General features: G+C 42.6%; 1 protein-coding gene across 4 annotated transcripts in view; it reads left to right on the top strand.

Annotated features, from left to right (window-relative positions):
• The window catches only part of LOC122813704 (zinc-binding protein A33-like), a 1378975-nt gene extending 1375017 nt beyond the window's left edge, over window positions 1-3958 (top strand). For all 4 annotated transcript variants that reach the window (XM_044086163.1, XM_044086164.1, XM_044086162.1 and 1 more), the window contains one exon: window positions 3587-3958. The gene's annotated coding sequence lies outside the window, so the exon portion shown is untranslated. The remainder of the gene's footprint in view (window positions 1-3586) is intronic.
• The last annotated feature ends 21528 nt before the right edge of the window (window positions 3959-25486 follow it).

Genomic DNA, 25486 nt, shown 5'->3' with positions numbered 1-25486 from the left:
GTGGATGTGAAAGGAGGATGCTAGAGTAGTAGAGTGGGTGTGAGAATAGTTGTGATAGTTGAAGTTAGGTTATATGAGATGTGGTGTTAGCTCATGTGCACAGCCAAGATGAGGAGAAGTGTTGTTTCAGAGATGTCTTGAAGGGGGTTACCGAGCAGGTGGATCTAAATGTTGGGGGGAGGGAGTTCCAGAGTTTTGCGATGGTAAAAGAGTAAAGCATCTGGCCAGCCGAAAGTTTGGGTTTTTCTACATTTACGAGCAGTTGGTTATTGGCTCGGAGTTGTCTTTTAGGATGGTATAAAGTAAGTATAGAAGATCGATTATGAATGAGTTTGTGAGCTGTAGTTAGTTGGATAAAGGTGAGATAGCTGGGGAGTTCAAGCCATTTTACGTTGGTTGCATAATGATAAGCAGTGGTGGGATGAGTAGGAGGCATTAGTTACAGACTTAGCAATATTGTTGTAGCATGAGTCTAATTTGGACTTTAGAGAAGACTAAATGTTGGTGAGGAGGGGGGGCACCATATAAAAGAGAGGATAATAGAAAAGAAGAGGCAAGGGAAAGTCAGACTGATGCACTGAGTAGAGGTTTGTGTCAATAGGGAGTGCCAAGCTATTGATGCGTCTTTTTGACATTGGACTGGATGTGCGGGTCAAATGTGAAATTTTCGTCTATGATGACACCTAGGAGTTTTGTGCTAGGTACAGTGTCGATGGTGGTACCATTTAAGGATTGAATGGTGAATTCTCTTTTTATAGGGGTGTGGACGTTTGGGGAGACAAAGATTACTAGTTTGGCTTTGTTGGAGTTCAGGGCAAGATGATTATTAGAGATCCAAATTTCGGTGGCGGTGAGGGCATTTTGGGTGAGGAGTTGTAGTTGTGAGGAGTTGTTTGCAGTGCAGATGATAGTGGAGTCATCTGCGTACTGGATGACTGAGCCTTGAGAGAATGTGGTTTGAAAGTTATTGATAAATATGCTAAACAGAAGTGGGCCTAAAATGGAGCCTTTACGGACACCAGTGGTGGTGTTTAGGAAAGGGGAGTAAGAGTTCTGCCATTTAGTTGATTGTTGCCTGTTAGTGAGGTAATTAGTGAACCAGTTTAGAGTTTGAGGTGATGTACGTATGTTAGAGAGTTTTGATAGAAGGAGAGAGTGAGTTATAGTATTGAAAGCTTTAGAAAGATGAAGAAATAGTGAAGATGCAATTTTACCAGCATCACGGGCTCAGTTGACAGTGTCCATGAAGGATATGAGGGCAGTGGTGGTACTATGTCGTGACCTAAATCCGTGTTGGGTTGGGGAGAGGATGTGGCTGTGAGTCAGATGGTGAAGAATTTGAGAATGAATACATTTTTCCAGAATCTTAGAGATGGGTGATAGTGTAGCAATGGAGCGGAAGTTGGTGGTGTCTGTGTTGGGATGGCAGAAGATAGTCAAAACTCAGAAGAGCAATCTAATGACTTCTTTCTACTTGGATTTGGAAAAAGCAAGAATTGTCACTGGGAATAGTAATATTTTATATAGTAAAGGTGTTTTAACTAAAAAAAAAAAAACTTATTGCAGTTCTCTTTTGTAAATCTGGCAAAATGTAATAACTCATTTTTGTCATAAGCCTGTTAACAGAATCTCCTTGCATTCCCAGGTAATATTTACATGATGCAGATTTTTTCTTCAGTTTATTAAATTAAAAACTAGACTCTAGCGAGATGTTGTCAGCATTTGCCTGTTTCAAACTGCGTGTTTTTCTAATTTTGAACAGGTTTATGTATAAACTAATGAATACTCTCAGCTGAACATTTCCCTATTTTAATATGCAAGTTTGTGACTGGTTAACTTGTTAAACTGCACAAGGGTGATTACACTGAATGTAGGTAATAAAGCTGTTGTAGCACTTGCCTTCTGAAAAAGAAGATTCTAAAGGAGTACCAGACTAAGGCACAGAGCTGTATTTGACTGGTTGTGATGAAAAGTATGGTGCTTGTGATTGTACAGCACCAAACAGTGCTCCGACTAGAGGCAGAAAACTGCAGAAGGGACTGGATTTTGGAAAAATGTAAAAGTAGCCCAGCTGGGTTTGTGTGTGTGTGTGTTTCACAATGTTAGTATGCTAAGTATATTAAAGCACGGATATAAGAAAAACTTGCCTATATCAAGAGGTTGTTCAGACGCAGTGTAAACTCTTTGATCATGTGATTTTTTAATTTTTTTTTTTTGTAACTCGGTTTTACATACTTGCCCCAAGTTGCACAACTATGAAGGTGACAATATTCTTTTATAACATGCAGGCAGTGAAGTCCCCCCCCCAGGGGTGCATGTATTGCTATCCTGCTATGTAGAAAAGCATTGCTGAGAACCCTATTGACTGAGTTTGATTGCCTGAGTTCCTCTGAAAGGAAGTTTGTGCATACAAACCATATTTAGTAATTATTTCATTCTGTTATGGCAGTGGTGGGATTCCTATTACCTACCCTGCCCATTTAATGGGAATTTTTAACTGTTGATGAACAGTGGGGAAACTAGATATTTTGGTGGTGTGGCAGTGGAGTTCCTAGCAGCATCCCACTGAGTTATCTCAGCAGTTGGTGGCCAGTGATGGAAATAGAAATTCTGTTTACCAGTTACTCATCCCAAGTTGGATAGTCAAATGGGTTGTAATTGTAATTTGTGCTGTTTTTCAGAAATGACCATGTTTGGGGTATCGTGGGACTTGATACCAGCTAAATATGGTCTTTACAACTGACATTGCAGATGATATTGAATGAAACATGCTGGTTGACAAGCTATAGCAAAATATTAGGTCATGACTGAAAAGGGGGTTAAAAATAGCCCTCTTATGTGGTTAATTTATTATATAGATAGTTAACATAGATCACGTAATGTACTAGAGAAACATCAGAATGGTGATGCACATTTGTTAGAGGAAATGTTATAAACAGGTTGAACATACAAATATATGTAAAACCTGATATACTCAGCTGTGAAAAGGATGTTAAATCCCACTGTATAGTCATCTGGTGAGATCCCATTCACAGAACCAAATGACTTTTCTTGGAACCTGCCTTTGAAGAATGTTGACAGGATGAATGCAATGAACAGCAGATGTGTTATATTGTTATAATTTATATTAAGTGAATCTAAAACTTGTGTGGGGGATGAAGCAAATTCTAGTGATGAGTGAACTGTCAGAACTACATTGATAGTGTGGGGAAAGGGGCATGTTGCTTTCATAAAGTCTTTCCACACAAATTTATCAATATCCCAAAATCCAAGAAAAATATGGAAGTAGACTGTAATGCTTTAAAACATGATTTCATTTTATTTATGCAAACCGTTATATTGCTGTGCAGTTTCCCTGTTTTTCCTTGAGCAAGTCTAGATGCTGCAAGTTGCTTAATATGTTTGTTTTAAAAAAGTATTGCAAGGATGAATTCTTAAATAATAAGAAAAATTAGGGTTTTTCACCCAGTTGAAATTTTTTGCCTTTTTTGTCTCAGTGAAACAAATGTTTATACTGTGTAATTTGTGAATGTTGATGGTGCTTAATGTCTCATACTGAATGTGCCCTTTTTTGTTTTTATTTCAGTGCATTCATCATTCAAAAGCATGGCAAACAAGACACTAGAAAAAAATCACCTCCCTTTTTGGCAATTCTTAGAAAAGTCAAAGGAGAGTATGAAAAATTGAGCAAAAAACTTGGTGATACTGTGATATTTCCTATTTCAGTGCACTTGGCAAATATGACATGTAAGAAGAAGAAGAAATTTACACTGGATGAAGGATGTTGGTGGATACCAGGAAGTTAACTTTGTTATTGACAGCTTTATATTAACATTTACATTTTTTCTTGGGTGATAAAAGGTGAACATAATTTTATGATGTAGGAAAATCTTTTCTCAGTAGAAGGGAGCACTAAATGCCACAGCCTCTTGACACATTAAACTGTACTAAAACTTTCCTTCATGATACTCCCGCTATGCCGCTGTGCTTACAGTTGTCCAGTTCTTCATTGTTTCACTAAAGTTTGGCTTTGGTGGACAGTTCATCATAGTTTTACAATTATGACTGCTGTTATTTCAATTGAACACTTGTTATTAGCCCTGTGGTACCTTCATAGAGTCAGGTAACTCGTTCCTTTACTTATTCGATATTTGTTCACCAAGAAGCATTTACTGTTGCCTTCCTTTATATTGCTGGCCCAATGACTTTGCCCATTTCTGGCCTAAGACACCACTTCTCTTCAAAGTGTGAATCTGTGGGCATTGGATTGCCCCAGCTAACAACAGAAGTGCAAGATTTGCTTCTTGGAGACCTGTACAACGCTTTGATGTTTTCTTTTTATAAGCTGTTTAAGCAGGCCACTCTTTGCAGCAAACACAACCAGCTTTCCAACTGTTTAATGAAAAAGACTCTTGCTGCCAGAAGCTGTTCACTGGATTCTGTCCACTCCTTTCCCCATGCCGCTGCCCTCTCACTGAGAACTAAAGCTGTACTTTTTTCTGTAGTATTAATTGTCAGACTTAACTGGCTCGTACACTCGCAGTGCCCCAGGAGAACGTCTTGGTTCCCTTTTCCTAGCACACCTAGTAGCCCTCCATTTCTCCCATACTAGATCCATAGTGCCCCCTTTTTCGGCACTAGATGGTGCTGAAGAGCTGTGTTTTTTACACTAGTCACAGCTCTAAGATACCGCCATACCTCTCAACCTGGAAACATCAAAAATCTGGACAAAGGCCTTGAAAAATAGGTACAAATCTATATGCTGGTTAACATATAATTTGCGTACATAATTATCTTACCCCGCCCACTCCAGTAGAATTGTGGGATGCCAACTTTCAAATGAAAACTAAATAACAGACAACCAAAATATGGCCCCAGACCCTGTAGTAAATGGTAACTTTCTTTTTTTTGACATGTGTAGCAGTGAAGGTCACTGGGAAGGGAAGTGATGATGAGCCTTAGGATTTTGTTTTTGATGACTTGCAGTACGTGGGTTTTGTGGCAAAAGTAGGGCATTTAATGTCAGGCTATATTCTCATCTTATAAAAAGAATATTATAGTTTGCTAGGACCTCCAAAAGTCACTCTCCATGGCCTACTAATCAATGGCATAGCTTGAGTGTGTGCCGCCCGGGGATGTCTTTGAGTTTGCCGCCCTTCCCCTCTCACAAAATCATGGTTGAATGGGGCCCCCCATACACAGCCCTCCCTCCTGCAGCCATTCCAGTATCCCATTACTTGGCTATTTTGCCTCATTTACAGTAAACACTGTAATGTGCCTACTGCTTTACTTCTACGATGATTATTTGGATTTCATAAAACTTTTTATTTTACATTTTATGGCCCAAACACTAATAGACATCTAAATGAAGCAATGGAGTCTCACAGTAAAAATAGACTTAGTATTAAAACGTCTCTGCCCTTGAAACTCACTTTCATTAAAATAACATTGAAACTCACATTCAAAGAAAACGCATTTGGCCAGTGGTGGATAAAAATTACCTTTGGGCTATTTTCAGATCATATGCCCCTTGTACATGAAACATACATGTGTGCTTTAATGCAGCCAGGAAGGTGTATTGAATGACATTCCTTGTATAATACAGCACACTTGTTCGAGTGTTTTAAATTTATTGTTTTGAACATTTTTCCAGTAAGCAATGAAACAAAATGCATGAACCACTGCCCAATTCAGAACATTTCCATCATAAAAGTCTACTCGAGCTTCTACAGTCCACCAGTATCAGTAAATATGCATAATCTCTGTAGAAGTAAAAGGCTTCTAAATAATTCCACATTTCTGCAACTAATGAAGAGATTGCTGCTAAAAAACAACTTAACATTTCATTGTTTCATCTACAAATAAAGTGCCTGTTGCCTTTGAGGAATAAATTGCCTATGTTACAGTTAAAAAATGATAAGCTAGTAATATTGCAATAAGGAATGGATGGCAAACTGATAACAGGTTCATAGTTACTAGGTATCTCCAAAAAGAAATATACTTGTTGAGGAAATAAGGCAACCTCCGTTCTTCTTGGAAATAAGTTGATTTAATGGTCCACCACAGCGAAATAAAGCACCATACAGTAACACAAAGCCACAGCAAAAACAGCAACACAAAGAGCATTAAGAAGAACTGTACAGTACAAGAAATCTGGAAAAAGCTAACATTTATTGGGGGGGGACAAAGGCCCAAAACCAGGGACACAGTTTATACATTGCTTGCATAATCTAAAGTTGATGGAGTAAAATGTTTTGTGTTACCATGCGTTTCCTGAAAGATAGGAAAACTGAAACTTGAATGGCAATCATTCGTGAATTCTGTTCTTGCTGAGCTGCCAGAAAACCACAAATTTTAAGAGGAACAGAATCACAAGTGGTGACATGGGTAGAGAATTTAGGCTCTTCACACACACACACACACACACACACACACACACACACCTGTTTCTGAAACTGCCAGTATACCTACACCTGTTTCTCAAACTGCCAGTAGTTAGACACAAGTAAGCTGCTGTGAAAGTTAGTTCCTGGCAATAATCAGAGAGACACAGCCTGCCAGTAAATGTTAGCTGCCTTTCTTTCACAAATCATTTGTTAGGAATGTTCTTGCCATCAAGTAAAAGTAAGCTGCAGCACATAGACCCCCCCCCCCCCCATTTGTAACTTCTGCTCACAAATCAGCCCTTAAGAATGTTCTTGTCATTAAAACACACACATGTTCTTGCCTGCTCACAAAGTAAGCTGCAGTTTCTCAAAAGTAACGTTATTTAAATAAAAGGAAGCTGCCGTGAAACTTCTTGCCAGTACTCAAATGCAGTCACACACACAGCCTGGCATTAAGTAAACATTAGCTGCATTTCTCAAAAGTATAATATCTGCACACAAGGAAAGTTAAAAGGAAGCTGCCATGAAAGTTCCTGCCAGTACTCAAATGTAATCAGACACACACAGCATGCCATTAAGTAAACATTAGCTGCATTTCTCAAAAGTATAATGTCTGCACATAAGGAAAGTCAAAATGAAGCTGCCATGAAAGTTCCTGCCAGTACTCAAATGTAATCAGACACACACAGTCTGTCATTAAGTAAATGTTAGCTGCATTTCTGAAAAGTATAATGTCTGCATACAAATCAGCCCGTTAGGAAAGTTAAAAGGAAGCTGCTGTGAAAGTTCCTGCCAGTGCTAAAATGTATACACAGCCTGCCATTAAGTAAACGTTAGCTGCATTTCTCAAAAGTATAATGTCTTCACACAAATCAGCCATTAGAAAAGTTTCTCATGCTGTTTCCTGCCATTAAGTCAGCCTGTTTGTGATATCTGCAGTGCTCACAAATCAACCTTTAAGAAAGTTGAGGCCATTAAGTAAAAGTAAGCTGCCGTTTCTCCCATTAAGGAAGCGCTCACAGAAAATCAGCCCTTAAGAAATTTCCTGCCATCAAGTAAAAGTAAGCTGCCATTTCTCAAAAGTAACGTTAAGAAAGTGCTCACAAATCAGCCCTTAATAGAGTTCCTGCATTGCCATGTCAGAACTTAGAAACTAATGTTTTTATTTAGTTAGCTTGTAGTCAGAAACCTTTAGAAATAACTAAGTAGCAGGATAGGAACTGCAGCGTACTATTTCCCCATCTCCCTTAGCACTGCCCGCTAAACAATTCAGGCTTCACATACTTATCTATATAATCACCACCATTGAAAATATAAAAAGAAAATGAAAAATAAAGCAGACAACTGATTATTTTTCTTCAAACAAAAACTAACAAGCTAAAATAATTTTTTTCAGGTTATCAACCACACCCTTCAATCACCTCTCAGTAACTCCCACCATATAAACTACCCTACATCTTGCCCCAACAGCAACCAAACCTACATCCTTCCTAAACCTGTAGGTATATCTTTCTACCTTACACTAATGCACTCGCACTCTGGCTAATAGGTGCCATACTCCACATACTTCCAATCCTCTTTCAAGTTACCACTGTCACCTTATTCCAACTTTCTGCTATTACTACCTACTACACTTGCCTCCAATATAATATCTCCTCACCAAGACAGACTACAAATGCTGTCCATAATTACTTGCCCCCGTATATCAATATTGATCCAGCTCTCCTTAAATCCAGTCACACTGACTATTACCAGTACAAAATATAGTCCAATAAACACAAAACCCAAACCTTTCTACAGAACCAAAAAATAATCTGTAAATTTAGACAACTCTATCTTCACATTATATATGTACTAACTTGTAGTGATGACATACGCCCAAACCCAGGACCTAACAGTACACAAAACCCAGACAATGATTTTACCATTCCACTAATTCAAAGACAAAAAGCCTCTCTTCTGCTCCTCAACCTCAATATTAGGAGTATAGTTAATAAGATTCATGAACTACACACCCTAGTAGCTCTATACAAACCAAATATTGTGCTACTGACAGAAACCTGGCTTAAAGCAGAGATCAGCAATAATGAAATAATACCTCCTTGTTATAGTATCATTAGAACAGGCAGGAAAAGTAAAAGGGGTGGGGGTAGCACTGCTATATAAAAATCACCTCCAACTGAACAACCACAAGCAAATATCCTACACACAGAAAATGCAGAAATTATCCTTACCAGACTGAAATGAAATCCCAATAAACACATAAATATTATAGGTGGCTATTTCCCACCAGGCAACAACATAACCAAGATGGAAAACCTACTAGAATCAGTCTCAAACTCATTACCTCAAGAAACTATCTTATTAGGAGATTTTAACATAGACTGGCAAAATTGTACTTGCCAGAATCCATCTACCCATATCCATCTGCATGGATTTACCCAACTCATCTCACCCCCCACTAGAACTGACAAAACATCTAAGCATCATTCCATCTTGGACTGTATTCTAACATCTGATCCCTCACTCACATCCCATGTAGGTTGCCTACCAGACAGCCTAAGTGACCACCAGCCCACTTTCCTACTCAGAAAAAGAACTCACCATATAACCCAACCATCTCTGAGTAATCAGGAACAAAAGAACTTTGAACTGGACACCTTCATCTCTGCCCTCAAACAATGCTACTGGCAACCATTAACACAACTACTCCTAGATGAAGCAATTGACTACTTTAACTCATCCTTCTTAGAAATACTGAATCATCATGCACCCATCAGAACCATTAGAACTACAGCTGTATACCCTCCCTGGTTAACTAGTAGTACCTTATCCATCCTCAAAGAAAGAAACAAAGCATTGCTACATTATCACAAAAATAGAACCCAGTCCACAAAACAGCTCTACCTAGAACCCCGTAACAAAGCCAAAAAGCAGGCTGAACTAGATAAAATTAGCCACTACCAAAACCTCCAAGAAAAATAATTGCAACCCCCAAAAATTCTGGTCAGCTGTAAATTCTTTACTAATACCAGGAAAATCTGCAACCCCAATTCCAGTTATATCCAATAACCCAGAAGACATCCCCACCCAGTTTAACAAATACACCACCGAGAATGTTAAAACCCTTGCATATAGCCTAAACAATAGTACCAAGAGTGACCCACCCCCACCCCACTCAACATAGACACCAACAACAACCCTCACTTTTCCCTGAACCCAGTTACAGTTAGTTCCATTTTAAAACTCCTGAAAAAGTTAAAACCAACTACCCTAGCAGTAGATAACTTACCAGCTGAATACCTAAAAACAGCCGCAACAGCTATAGCCTATCCATTTACAATTCTGATAAACAGATCACTATCAGTGTAAAATACCCACTCTATGGAAAATCTCCCATATCATCCCACTGCATAAAGCAGGAAATTCTGTAGAACTAAACAACTACCGACCCATAACTATCCTATCCCCCCAATCAAAAATACTTGAGTTATTCATACACAGCTAATGAACTACTTTCTACAAAATAACCTGTTATCCAAATATCAACATGGATTTAGACCCTTTCATAGCACTACCACTGTACTCATATCCTTTACTTAACATAATCAGTAATCACAGAAACATGGGCCAGCTAATGTCAGACATTTTTCTAGACCTGTCCAAAGCTTTTGATATGGTCACTCACAGTATTTTCTTCCTCAAAACTCTATCCAGCCTAAACATGAGCAGCCCCTTCATCTCATGGTTTAAAAACTGCCTATCAGGGCAACAAAAAGCAGTTTTATGGCAAAATCCACTACACCCCCCCCCCCCTGCTACCAGTATCCTTAAGTGTACCTCAGGGCTCTATACTGGGTCCATTACTTTTCTCTCTATTTACTAACCAACTCTCCACTGCCACAATACCTCAGTCGATCAATATGCAGATGACAGTTCCCCTTCATATGATCGAATGTCTGTAAACTCGAAAGTCATAAACTCGAAACCAGAATCTCGAATTTAGAGAAACTTGAACATATGAAAGGGACAAAAAAAAACCTTTCAAATGTTTTTGCAGGGGGGCTTCATCCCCTGCAGCCCCCCCACCCCCCCACTTAAATATACCTACTCCGAGATTGCACTATAGTGAAGGAAAGGGAAATCTCCCATTCCGTGCTATACAAGTAAGTGCAAAACGGAAGATTTTCCATTCCTCCGCTATAGTGCGGTGACGGAACATTCACATTTAAACTGCTAGCTTACAGGGGGACCTGGCCCCCTGCAATAAGGTAAGTTAACTTTTTATTTTACTAAACCTAAGGCTCCCATTCACAATTTAGAGTGAATGGAAGTTCGATTTTCTGGTCTCGAGATTATGAATTTCGAGCTTCCATCCATTCGATCTTGTGAAGGGGAACTGCAGATGACACCACACTTATATGTGCAGCCCGTACACATCCTGACCTCCATACACTAACCCAAGAATGCTTCTTCCTTGCAGAAAACTTGGTTCAGTAACTCCCAACTTATCTTAAATCCAAATAAATCAAAACTTCTTATATTTAGACTAGGCAAATCCCCTCCATCAGATAGCTTTACCATAACCTCCTTGAATAATACCAAGATCACCCTCACCTCCCATACCAAACTCATAGGGGTAGAAATAGACAGTAACCTCAGATTTGATATTCATGTAGCCCAGACTATTAAAAAAGTACATAGAAAAACTTGGACTCCTCTATCGGACCAAATCATATCTAACCAAGAAAACTAAAGCTACAATTGCTAGGACATATTTACTGTCTACCCTCCTCTATGCTGCCCTAGTACTGACTAACCTTCGGAAGACTGATGTAAACAAGCTAGAATCTTGTTACAATAAAATCACTAGATTTGCTACAGAAACCCCTTATAGGACCCACCACTGTATAGCACTGAAATAGCTAAACTGGCTAGAACTGCCTCACCAACTAAAGTCAGCCAATTAATACTAGTGCATAAACTATTCTACCATCCAACTAAAATCCCAGCACTCTAAAAACTAGTTGTACCATATTCTACAAAATGAACTCTTAAGATCAACGACCCAAAACCACCTACAAGTTATCAAACATAATAATGAAGCTGGGAAAGCTCTGTTTGGTCATTCCATCTCAAAAGCTTGGAATAACCTACCCTATTACCTTACCTCCATTACCTCCCCCAATCAATTTAAAAAATCCCTCAAGGTTCACCTTAGGAATATCTGGCTATGCTCCTGTAAAACTCCCCAGGATAAACATTAAATCAGCAACCACTCCTAATCCCATAGACACTACTCCCTTTACCAAAAAATCCTGACTAACTTTTTGATACCAACTACATAGAACCAGACAGGAAAACTCAATGTCCCTAGAGTTAGAGGATGTAGAACATCCACAGAGTAACAAATTACTTAGTCCCACTATCATATGCTACGTATTTTATAGGGTCTATATCTGTTCACCGAAACAGCTGAAGTTTGAACACCATATGTTCGAACTTCTAACCACGAAGTACAAAAACATCGAAGTCTTAGAACAGTGATTTTTTTCCCAGGAAAAAAAATCGCTGTTCCAAGAAACACACACACAACACAAGCACACCAGAAAAACAGCAGTCCACACACAAACATTTAAAATCCTACATCTAACCCAACACTGAACTGTACGTACACCATCTATCCACTTCCCTTAACCCAAACCCTAAGGTCTGTCACTATCACACACCCACCTCACCTGCGCCCTAACCCTAACCCGTGCCCTAACCCTAACGTCCACACAATCACACACTTACCTGAACCCAACTCGTAACTTCCCACCACAGTCCTGATAATCGCAAAGCCACAGAAACGGCCCACCAAATTCTTACCCTTGGAAAGAATTCGGTGTTCCACGGCTTCATGATAATCAGTGTTCGAACTTCACAGTTCGAACATCTGGTGTTCGATCGTCAGCCATTTCGACGGATTGATATAGACCCATTTTATATACTTTTGTACTATTCCAATTGTTTTTCACTTCTACTTTTTACTAATTGCATAACCTACCAGATAGCCTGTACTATGATTGTTCATTTTTTCCATGTTTTTTGCATTTCTAGCCCATCTTCTGTGTGCTGTACTATGAAATATTGCATCTGGATTTATGATGTTATGTAAATATTATGTATTATGAGGAGCTTTTCTCCCCAGGCACCTCTGAAAAAGGACCTGTGTCCAGACGGACTTTCCCTGTAAACAAACGTAAAATAAAGTAAATAAAATAAAATAAGAAATCAGCTCAGCATTTGTAAGTGTTGGTGACAAAGGAAACTTCAATGTCGGGAAATACTCCTCTTTGGTAGCCTTTTGTAATGGATAATGCCTTGTTGGCACAGGGCCTCTTGGCATCAAGGATTTCTGCTAGTGCTTCTGTTCTCAAACATGGATGCCTTCCAAGCAGGAGAAGGGGTTGGCATCATGGTAAGGTGTTAAAGTTTATAGACACAAATTGCAGGGTTTGATTCTCAAATTGAATATTTAGTTAGGCTTAAAATTGTCCACCAGGGGAGTTAGCGTAGTACAAAGCTATGTACCTATGAATCTAAGAGAAACCCTGCCTCAAACTAACCCTGTTTCCATGCCAGCATTGAATACTAACCTAAATAAGCTGGCTAGAGCAGTGTGGGTGGTACGAGATGAGGTGCTGGCTGCTATATCTCCCAGCACCAATGATCACAACTGTAGTTATTTGCATGTTCCCCATCATGGTCACTGGACTGTTCTCTGGCAGTGAACTCATGACAGGCTCATATAAAATGACTTGTGCCGAAAGTCCTATAGCCAGCATCAGTGCAGCAACTAATTATTTATGACTCCTCTGGCCCATGGACACTGTAGGCATTCATTTGCACTGGGGCACCTGAATTATAAGCTCCCCTTCTGTATCAACAGTGTTTCTACAGAGCCTGTATTGAGACTATCCAACTATGTCAGCAGTGGAACCTTTGATGTCTGCCTTGGCACTAGCCCAGACATTACTAATTCAAGCTCAAGCCCTGTACACCTTTAGCTTTATTATCCAGTCAGCCATTTTAACACTGACTCAGATGGCTCAAGTAGTAGCCACATAGCAAACAGTACTGCTACAGAGTACTCCAGATGTCACTCAAGAGCAGCCTGCCTGAACCACCAGTAAAACAGAGTGAATTTTCCTTAGGAATCTGAGCTGTTTTTGAATTCCTTGCAAAGACAGCAGCAAAGACAAAACCTGTTGAACTTCCTGATGAGATCCCAATGATGGATCTAGAAGATGAGGAGAAGGGTCTAAGTCTTTGGTTCGTAAGGCAGGCAATTGCAGGGGACCATAAAATGCCTATTCATATATATGTATCTCAGAGTAGACACTTAACAGTTTCAAACATTTAATCTTTCTCATTTCTCAAATTGAGTTAGACTGTACATGATAACCCTAGAGTAAATTTGTATTAACCCATTCAGTCATCAAGACTTGTCATAAAGATAAAGTAGTATTTTTGTTGACCTGTAGTGGTAATATTTGTTAGGCTAAGAGTATAATGAGTTAGGAACCTATCCCTCTAATGAGTCTTGGCTTATTTGTTAGTGTAAGTGTTTGTAGAGTCACCGTTTTTGAAAAGAAATAGAAGGTCAATTAGGATTGAGACTTAGCTCAAAAATGAGACACAGGTCACCTTGTAACAGATTATAAACTATTAAATATATGGAGAGTCGAGCTGATCTGTCAGGATAGTTGAAGGGTTTAAGGCCTTTAACTTTCTTGGTTAGAAATCTTTCTGGCCTTTTCAGTTGAGCTGTATGCCTGGATTTGTACATGCCAAAGGGGGCATTGTATTTGATGATGGGTCTGATGAGGGAAGAGCACAGTGATGGGATGACTCCTTTGGATTTTTAAGTTATTCCCTTTGAAATTAAGTTAGCCATATAGAAGGATTTTACTAGGTAGACACATGATCAGATGAGAGTGAGTGTGTTATCTACATAAGTACCCATGCATCTTATGACTGTATCTTTTTGAAGAGGAGTGCCACTTATAACATATGAGATGAGAAGTTTTTTTTTTTTTTTTTACTGAATGCTGCTGCATTGCACTTTTGTGCATTTAGCTTGATACTTCCAACCTCACTGGAGCTGTTTAGTTTCAGTGGATGAGCAGGTAACAGTGTTTTTCTTATAGTCATTAGCAGTTGTCAACCATACTTCTGGGATACTGGCTTGGATATCTGCAGAATAAATATGAAACAGGAGAGCGCCTAGCACTGATCCTTGTGGTACCCCTTCAGTTCCAGTTTTACTTTCAGTGAGGGTACCTGTGACTTTCATAACTTATAATCTGTTGGATAACCAGTTTGCAGCCCAGTGGATAATGTAAGGATTTAAGTTAAGTTTGTCTAGGTTTTCAGTAATACCACAAAGATGGTGTTAGAAACCTTGGCAAGGGCAAGGTAAGTGGAGTGTATGGACTGATCACTGTTCACAGCCCCTGTAACCTTTCCAAAGAAGCTTACTAAGTTCAGGAGACAGGACCTGCCCTTCACAAAGCCATGCAAAGTCTAGATCAGTTGCCTTTGTCTATGAATTTTGCTACTATATATTGCATGACTTTTCAAATAAGTCTGTTTTAGCTGATGTGCATATAATTACACGTCTTTAAAGGGATTGTCCTTATGCGGGGGAATCATAGCGGGTATTGTCTAAGCAACAGGTACAAACCATGTGGAGAGGCTAAGGCTGTACAGTTTAACTACAGGCCTGGATAGTGCATATTTGGCACTGATGAGAATGCAGCCTGGTAAGTTTTCTGGTCCCATGGAGGTATTATTTTCAGCCTTTGAGAGAGATTCTTAAGACTTGCGCCTTTGAAATTTTTGGGAAACTAAATTTTCAGGGATAGCAGGGACAGCAGTGTAGGTAGTAAGGGTAAAATTAACACTAAAAATCATCTGTTAATGTATTGGCTGTATATTCAGGATTGGAATGTGTGATGTTAGGGATGTGCTGTTGTGCATTGTTGGACATTATTCCTTGATTTCCTGTCATAATTGATGAAAAATGTGTAGTTTCCTTTGGTGTCTGCAGAGACCTTAACTTCTCCAGTTCTTTGCATTTTCTGATGATGCTGTTATGTTTATTGCTGGCGTGTATCATTGTAGTTTTGAGTCGGGGGATGGGGATTCCTTAGAAATGTTCATTATTTTCCTTTCCTTACTATAAAGTTTATTAATGCAGGAATTCCACAAGAAATGTTTATTCTTTAATTTATCATATTTTGTTTAGGACAAGTGAGTACTGGCTTTTTCTGTTCGGTTGTTTAACTTCTGGTTAAAGTTAGAGGTGAATACCCACTGAATGGCCCCATTTTTGAGGAGTACCTTCACATGATGTAAAAGAAGGGAGACTGGCCCACAAACCCCATCCTGTCACCTCAGGGTAATCTGCAGGATGCCTGCCACTGCAGTCCACAGAAATCTAGGGTGGTCCCACCTTGGTGGACACATTAAAGGATTCCACAAAGGAGGCATAGGATAGCTTTGACCAGTGGCCCTCATACCAAGGATACAAGACTTTCACCCTCCAAACGTGAACGTATAATAAGAGACACCAAAGCTAGATCCCTTTGAGCATTTTGGCAGCCCTTAAGAGGATTCCCATACAACATAGTCTAGCTATATAACTGCCAGATAAAGACTCTAAGGGGACAGATAATCTATGCAGTGCTTTTTAGCATCCTCCACACTGTTTTCGAGGGTGCCAAACTGTGTTACTCCATGGATTAGTTTCAAAGAGATCTCCTTAAGCAAATGAAGCATGTTGTGGGGAGTTTTCCAGAAAGGGATGAGAAGTAGAAGGCAATAACCCTGGCTGACACCTTCTCAACTGTAATGAGCCACATGGTCATTGTAATTTCAATGTGGCTGAAGGCATATCTAGAATCTCAGGAGCAGGTATATGATACAGTGACATGCCTGTCACTGTATCTCTACACTTGCTCTTGAGATACAATGACAGGCATGTCATTGTATGTCTATACCTGCTTCTGAGATACAATGGCATGCCTGTCTCAGGCTCAACACTTTATGGGAGATACAGACATGGCATTTATGAACTCCCCCACCCACAGGTCTCAGCTGTTCAGTGAGGAAATGAATAAGCATTTCAAGGATATGGAGGTGCAGGGCAAAATTTTTATAGCTGTCAGATTTAAGGTTCCAACCTCCACAAAGGATGTTTTCTAGAACAGAGAAAAGCCAGCACTGGATTTGGTTTAACCATTTCCCACATGAGCCTCACCAAGGGGAAACAAGAAGAGGTCAAGGCAAGGACTCTTTTAGTAAGTCATTAACAGTCCCTGTGGTACCATGGAATCCTTAATCATTCCCTTAACTGCTGTACTGTGGAGGTGGTCAGGTGCAGAGTGACCCTCCATTTAACCAGGTAGTTCAGTATCTCATGTGATTAATGTGTAAGGGATGTTATACCCAGGGATTACAAGAATGTTCTTCCTGCCAGATGTTCCAGTGTCAGAAAGTGCAAGCAGTTCCGGGGTCTCCTTTGAAGAAGAGTCATAAAAGAAGTTCTCCAGTAGCAAAGAGGCTATGGTTGCTATGCAGGATACTTTCTGGGCCTAGTCCAGCCATGTGATGCAGAAGGATAAAGGTCTTACATTGCCCCTGTGACACAGTTATTACTAGCAGCACAAGAACTGGAGGGAGTAGACTTGGGGTTGGGAGTGAGTGGCTGATACATCCGTGGGGGGCAGATGAACTGCCTAGGCATTCTGCAGTGGCAGTATTAAGAGCTGGGCATGATCTGCCCTGCAAGTTGTATACTAAGTGGTCAAGATTTTGCACATGTGCAGATGTAAGTTGCATTTGCTGCTTTTGCTAGGCTGATGTGGGTGGGAGGAAATTAGGGTACACTCACCTCTGGTCAATTTGACACTTCATTGACCCTGAATATGGGTTGGATTGAGCCTGGAGGAGGCTTAGATGAATAAAGTATACCCAGTGAACTGATATCTGTGGAAAGGGGGAGCAAAAATAAAAATAATTATTTTTTTTGGTACCAAAATAGACACATTAATTCAGGTGCATTCTGGATTTCAGCAACCTGAACTAATTCATTCCAAAAGAAGCATTCCGTATGGTCTCACAATAGATAGCCCTTTCATATCTATCAAGAGGTAATTGGATATGCACTTTAGGTCTTCAAGACTTCTACCTGCACATCAGGATTGTCAAGGAGTTGAGAAGGTATTTGCTATTCCAGGTGAGAATCAGTTCAGGCATCTTTCCATTGGTCTCCAGTCAGCCAAATGTGTAGCAATAGTAGCAGCTCAGCAGAAGATACAAGGAAACAAAATATTTCCTTGCTTAGATAACTGGCCACAATTTTTGAAGAAGCAGTACTCAGTCAGACATCTTTGACTAATTTATTCCATCCGTTGGGGCTCACGATTAATATAAAGAAGTCACAAACCACAACATCTCGGTGCTTAAGCTTTTTGGGTTACAACTATAATACTACCTAGTGCAAAACAGGACAATACAAGATTACTAGCCTCAATCATGTAGTTCATCAGTTGTTGCTAGTAGAGGAGGTCATAGCATTAATATTCAAATTGTTAGAATGAATATCAGCTACTGTTTGTAGAGTGCTTATGTGCAGCTACACATGCATCCACTAGAATGAGCCCTCAGACTTCAGTGCCGGCAACCTGGGTAACCACATTCTATCAAGACAGCTGTAGTGCAGTAGTGCATGCAGCATGTTTAGTGGTAGCACTGTACTTTTAAAGTATTGCTTATCTTTCATATTCACTTAAATGAATGCAGCATCCATGGAGTGGGGAGGATTTTCAGGGAAAGATCCATCCATAAGCCCTTTTTCCCATTTTTGCACATGGGTTGGGATGTCACTTCAACGGTGACTATCATCTAGAGCCCAATGTTTACACTTCTGAGTGGCTGACTCAAGGTTATTAGTTCCTACAGGATTTGCTGCTCTACTTCAGTGTGTTGATGCTGACAGCAGCTTTGTTAGCCCTTCACTACTTTCACAGCTGTTTACCCAAGATCCTGCTGCAGTCTACTCAGACAGGTGAAGCAGTCAAGCTTTGGGCCTGGGTACTGATAAAATATTTTTACTTGGTGTCCGTACACTTTCCACTGAACTCCAGTGCATTGGCCATCATGTTAGAGTTTTTCTCCTACTACAGAATATCTCTAGATAAGAACACAGCAAACGGGCTGCTCCGTAAGTGGGGACAGACAGTGATGGATGTGTTCATGTCACCATTAAATGTCAAATGCAAGGAATTCTACCTTCTACCTTTTACAGTCCTAACTTGGTAGTGAGAGATTCTGCAATGGAACATGGCTGGAGGAGTTGCTTTAATTTTATACCCTTTCCTGCATAATTCTCAAAGTAATCCTCAAGGCCAAGATGACCAACTTCTTACTGAGCCTGGTGGCTCCATTATGGCCAGTGCATCCTATTCTTTTAGGATGTGCCCTTTGGGTTGATCCCCTGCAGAGACTGTTAACTCACTCATCATGGAATGACCACCCAAAGATTCACCCTCTCAGATTGTTTGTATGGCTTCTACAGTTCTGCATATAGCAAACAATCCAGACTTCACTGACAATAGTTAAGCAAATTTTGTCAAGTACGTGCAGAGTTTCTGACTAAGCCAGTAAGGAAGAAATTCAGACAAAGCACACCCCATTTCAACAGATGATAATGTTTGATCTGAAGTAGTTAACTTCATTTGCTCTGCAACCTGTGGGTAGTGGATCCGACTCGAATACGAGCCAGCAGCTTTCCAAGCTACTAGATTCGAGCTCCAAGCTCCTCCCCTACTCATAATGCCCTGCCATCTCCCTCTAACCCCCAGATCTTGTTTGCCGTGGCTTCCATAAGCTTCTCTAGAACGAGCTCCGAACAATAGTGCTGTAAGTCAGTCTTTAAAAACTTTTCTGTCAGATTTTTCCTCCTCTTGGTGTGTGTGAACTCCCCCTATATTTTGTCGTCTTTGTTGGGTAGTTCTTTGGAATTTTTAGTTAAGTTAGTTTTATTCCCCTCCCCCCTCTGCGTGTGTGAAGGTGTGTGCTTGTGGGCCTACTTTCTTTATTCTTTTACAATGACTGAAGGCCCTATAGCCATTTTCTCAAAATGTACCGAGTGTGGCCATAAGCTGTCTCCAGCAGATGGTCACACTCAGTGTGCCCTTTGCCTGGGGGTTGACCACCTTTCCTCGGGCTGTACTATCTGTGCAGCCTTCAACCCCAGGGCTTTGAAGGACAGGAGGTCAAAGCTCATTCTGGTGGGCCTTTTGCCCCCAGACTCTACTTCTTCCACCTCAGTGGCGCGAGCCGCAGCTGTGGCTGCCCCACCTGTCACTCCTGATCCCCTGGCCGGGACTCACCCTCCCACCTTTGACCAGGAGGAAAGGGAGAGCAGAAAATATGAGAGGAAAGCTAGAGAAAGAGAGGAGGAGAGGCACCGGAGCCATAAAAGGTGGCCCAAATCCACCTCTTCGGCACCGCCGTCTAAAAAGCTTGCCTCTCCCCTTAAGGTCTCCAGGTCTTCCCCCTCTCAGCTCCATTCTCCACGATTCTCCCCGGAGCCGGAGGAGGAGACCCGGTCGCCTTCAAGGTCATCCAGACGACCTTCCCGATCAGCTTCGGTGGCCTCATCTAGATCCACCAGAAGCTTGTCAGACGCTGATATAGACCAGATGATGCGTCAATTTCTTCAGGCCCAGATGCAGATGGGAATGCTCTTGCCTCCCCCCCCACTGGGGGGGAGCTCGACACCTTTTTTTGCCCCCCATCGCTCCTTCTCCAACCTACTTTCGGGGCTCGGAGCTATCGGATCCAACTAGCTTTGGAGCCGGGGTAGGGTCAGTGCCAACAGTACTTCCTACTTCGGCGCCAACTGTACCCTCGAGACTGACGGATCCATTTTTGGATCCGAGCTCTCGAGGCCGTGAGCTGAACGTCGGATCCGAGAGGGTCAGTGGGTCTTCGACTCCATCAAGGTTGGGGCACACTACTCTTTCAGATCCGGTCTTGTCACCTTCAGCTCCAGTCCACACATCTGATCTGAGGGGAATGCTTTTGGATCCAAGGGAAAGCAGTTCCCCCTCAGCATTCGACGTCATGGAGAGGGTCCTCTCGAGGGATTCGAGGCCCCAGGCTCTTGCTTCGGATCCACCCACCATTCCCACTCATACGGGCCTGTCCTCCATCATCCGGCCCCAGGGACAGCCTGCGCCTACATCCCAGATTGTTCCCATAGGGGAACAGGGCATCGTTGGTGAGGCCTCTTCGGACAGCCCACCCCCGAGGAGGTCCCTCACAAATGGAAGTGTAAGAGGAGGCACTTGGACTCATCGAGTCCCTCACAGAGGACACGGACTTGGAGGAAGGGGAAGGTTCCCCAAGGTCACCCCCCTGGAAGACGTCTCCTCCAGAGAAATCATGGAAATGTTACGCATTAGAGGGGGGGTGGCCTGCCCAAAAACCTTCCTCAGATGAGTCTGTGTTTCTGGAGGCAGGCCTATCTACCTCTTGGGTGTCCCCTCCTGCCAATCCCCTGGTAGACCTCATTACTACCAGGGCATGGAAGGAACCGGACACTGTTGAACCAATTCCTAAGAGACCGGACAGGATCCTCAGCCCTGCCACGGACAGGACAGTTTGGAGCAAGTGGATGCCATGGTGATGGCGGCTGCCACTAAAAAAGGAATTAGCACAGGAGAGTTCCTCAGTGCAACATCCAGACAAGGAGTCTCGGATGATTGACTGTTTGGGAAAGCGGATGTTTTCTTCAGCGACCTTCTCTGTAAGGTCACTGAATTATATGGCACATGTGATTAGACTGCAGCGAGACCTGATTAAAGAGTACACTGAGTCACCCCCAGAGTCCATGTCGGCCGAGGACAAGTGTACCTTCTCTGCTCGAATGGCCACTCTCAAGTCAATCACCAACATGTCTATGCGGCTCCTTTCCCATGCTACGAAGGGAGCGGCTAGAGCTAGCGGAACAGGTGTCGTCTTACGTAGACAAGCCTGGCTCCGTCTCTGCGACTTTGTGGAACCCTTTAAGGCATCCTTCGTGAACGCCCCCTTCGATGGTTCCACACTCTTTGGCAAAACTGTCCGCAATATGCTTCAACAGAGCGAGAAAAATGGGAAGATACCTCATCCTTCAGAGGCAGAGGAGGACAGGGTGGACGTCGGCCCAGGGGCAGAGGGGGCCCGAAGAATTTTGGGTTGAGAGAACCTTTTTCGGATCGACCCGCGCAACAGCCCTGAGGGGTTGCCCGACTGCTCCTATCTGGAGGCAGTCAGGGGGCGCTTCTCAGAACACCTAGCGAAATTGGAGTCCATCACAACAGATCACTGGGTGCTCCGAATCATATCCAGAGGATATTCAATCCCCTTCCTATCTCAACCTCCCCGAGCAACAAAACTCCCTGATGTCCCACCCGATCAGAGGGAGGCAGCAGCAGCATCAGAAATCTTAGGGCTGCTAAGAAAAAAGAGCCATCCAGCGCATCCCCCCCAATCAATCTGGATCAGGCTTTTACTCCAGGTTCTTTCTAGTGCCAAAAAAGATGGGGGACTTACGACCCATCCTAGACCTGTCAACGCTGAACCTGTCAATTGCCAAGGAAAAGTTCCGGATGGTCACTATTCAGTCCATTCTCCCACTTCTGCAGGAGAACGACTGGATGTGCTCAATAGACCTCAAGGATGCGTATACCACATTTTGATGGACAGACCATCCAGGAAGTTCCTCCACTTTCGGCTGGGAGCCAGCCATTATCAGTTCAGGGTCCTACCCTTTGGTCTCACCACAGCCCCCAGGGTGTTCACCAGAGTCATGGCAGTTGTAGGGGCCCACCTGAGGCTTCAGGGAATACAGGTCTTTCTGTACCTGAACGACTGGCTCCTAACCACCCCCACCAGGCATCAACTCTGCTCTGGCCGGGACTACTACTTACACCAAGCCCGCCACCTAGGGATCACGATAAATCTCCAGAAATCCTCCCTTCAACCCACTCAGATTTTGGAATTCATAGGGGCCAGGATAGACACTACTCAATCCAGAGTCTTTCTGACCACGGACAGGCTTCGCAGTTTGAGCCTTCACATTCTAGATCTCTTATGATCTTCAGCCCCACCAGCGGAACTAGTGTTGAGGGCCCTAGGATCTATGGCAGCGGCCATCAATCTATCCCCCTTCGCTCACCTTAAGATGAGGATTCTTCAGTGGACATTACAGGTACAATGGTCCATACTCTGTCAACCCCTGATCACACCTATTCCTCTCACCAGGATTTGCAGGGAATCACTTCTTTGGTGGCTCCACTCCAGAGACCTTCGAGAAGGAAGGCAGCCCCTTTGTTATACCCCCTCCCCAAGTCATGGTGACCACGGACGCTTCTCTCCTCGGGTGGGGGGGGGGCATTGTATGGGTAGATCCCTCCAAGGCATGTGGACTTTCACAGAGACCTTACTGCATATCAACTTCCTGGAGATGAGGGCCGTGCTTCTAGCGTTGCAAGCTTTCCATCCCCTTCTCCCTCCAGGAACTATTGCACTTCAAACAGACAACATGGCGGTAGTCTGGTACATAAACAAACAGTGGGGAACCAGATCCTGTCCACTTTGCAGGGAGGCAATGAGAGTATGGGAATGGGTGATATCCACCAACCGCTTTCTCATAGCAATGCACATACCGGGTCGGTCAAACATCTTAGCGAACAGGTTGAGTCGGACAATCCTCTCACCTTACGAGTGGTCTCTGAACCCTGCTGTAGCGAAACAAATCTTTCTCCAATGGGGTCAACCTTGCTGCGATCTCTTCGCCTCGCCTTCGAACACAAAGTGCAGCGAATTCTTTGCTGCGATTCCCCACCTAGGGAAAACCCTCGGAGACGCTCTAGTTCATTCTTGGCCATCCGCTCCCCTTGATGACAAAATTCTTGCAGAAAGCTCATCAGTTGGGGAGCAGAAGTATCCTCATAGCCCCATTCTGGCCTCACCAAACCTGGTTCCCTTATCTACGGTCTCATCAAGTACATCCTCCTTGGATTTTGGATCCCAAACCAGATCTAATCTCTCATCCCTTAGGATTGAAGACCCCCAGTCTGGACTGCCTGAAGCTGTCAGCTTGGTTGATCCAGTTCCCTTGATGGCTAGGACTCCCGGTATATCATCTTTGGTTAAAGCCATCCTGGTGGCCACCCATAAACCATCCACCAGGAAGATCTACAACAGTAAATGGAAACGTTTCTCGATCTGGGTGGAGCACAGGAACTTAGATCCCTTTACGGCTCCGTTTCTAGCAGCCCTAGACTTTCTTTCACATACCTTTGATCAAGGAGCCAGTGCTTCTACTATTAAAGTTCATTTGGCAGCTATCTCCCACTACCATGTTGGTAACAGCTCAGGGCACTAGCATCCTCCAAAATATGCAAGGCTTTCTTGAAAGGAACTTTTTTGTTAAGACCACCCATTAAAGATCCAGCCCCCCCCCCCATGGGATCTTACCCTAGTTCTTCAAGCTCTGACTGGGCCCCCCTTTGAGCCCGCGGCTTCAGTCGATTTGAAATATGTATCATGGAAAACGGCTTTTCTGATTGCCATTACTTCTGCGAGAGGAATATCAGAGCTTCATGCTCTTTGCAGTAAACCTCCCTATATCGTTTTTCATAAAGACAGGGTCACCCTCAGCACTAATCCCTCCTTTCTTCCCAAGGTGGCTTCGGAAGTCAACATCAACCAGACCATTAATCTGCCTGTTTTCTTTCCAAATTTTCAAAATAAAGGAGAATACAGACTTCATTGTCTGGATGTTCACATACAGTTACACTTTTACTTAAATAGAACAGCAGATCTTCAGAAATCTGACCAACTTTTTGTTTCCTTTGCCAAATCTTGTCTGGGCAAGCCATTTACTAAGGTAACCTTAGCTAGATGGATTTCTCAGTGCATTCTCCTAGCTTACAAAAGCTCTGGTCATCCTGAGCCCCTGAGAGTACGAGCTCATTCTACCTGATCCATGGCCTCTTCTGCTGCCTTCTGGTCGAAGGTTTCCTTGGATGACATTTGTTTGGCAGCTACTTGGGCTTCCTCTCATACCTTTATTACACACTACAAATTGAATTTGATCTCCAGAGGATGTGCATCATTTGGCTCAGCAGTGCTCTGGAATATCCTTCCTTAAGGGCCTCCCAAGTTGCTGGTAGCTGGGGACTCTGTCCCACAGGTTGCAGAGCAAATGAAGTTAACTACTTCAGATAAAGAAGTTATGTACTCACCATAACATTCCATCTGAGTAGGTAGCTTCATTTGTCTGCAGCCAACTCGCACTCCATCCCCTGCACCCTTAGTTCGTTATCTTAGAGTCAGGATACGGTTTCCTTTCATGGACGTCATTGAAGCAGTTTTGGAACCACTCCTAGGTTATGGAATTCCTTATTGTCCTTTGGCAAACTCGATCTGAGGGTTAGAGGAAGATGGCAGGGCAATATGCGTAGGAGGGAGGAGCTTGGAGCTCAGATCTTTTAGCTTGGAAAGCTGCCGGCTCGGATCCGAGTCGGATCCTATACCCACAGGTTGCAGACAAATGAAGTTACCTACTCAGGTGGAACGTTATGGTGAGTACATAACTTCTTTTTTTCTTCCTTCTCTCCCACCCATCCATGACCATCAGTGCATCCCAGTGCCCCCATCTTCCATCATGTGTACCTATTCCTCCTAATCACCCCTGGACATTCTCCACTAGGGTTGAGGCCGATGAGGATCCTAAGGTTGTCCAGGGACCATGCATCATTCTGTTGCTGTGGAGGGTTATTATGACCTACCCTCATTCTCTTCACTCCAGTCAGCTGGTAAATCCAGAAGCTACTCCCCTCTGTGGACCACATACACCCTACTATGTCCCTGGCCAGGACCAGGGATCATATGCAAGGAGTGCCCAAGTGACCACCCCACCTGTGATTGGATCTCTCATCCCTTCCCTGCCCATCCCTCAGACAGATGAGTAATAGGTGTTAATGTTCTTG

The sequence above is a fragment of the Protopterus annectens genome, chromosome 10.part0 (assembly GCF_019279795.1).
Source record: "Protopterus annectens isolate FY-2018-M chromosome 10.part0, PAN1.0, whole genome shotgun sequence".
In the NCBI taxonomy this organism is placed as follows: Eukaryota; Metazoa; Chordata; order Ceratodontiformes; family Protopteridae; genus Protopterus; species Protopterus annectens.
This window is presented reverse-complemented; position numbering and strand designations above follow the sequence as displayed.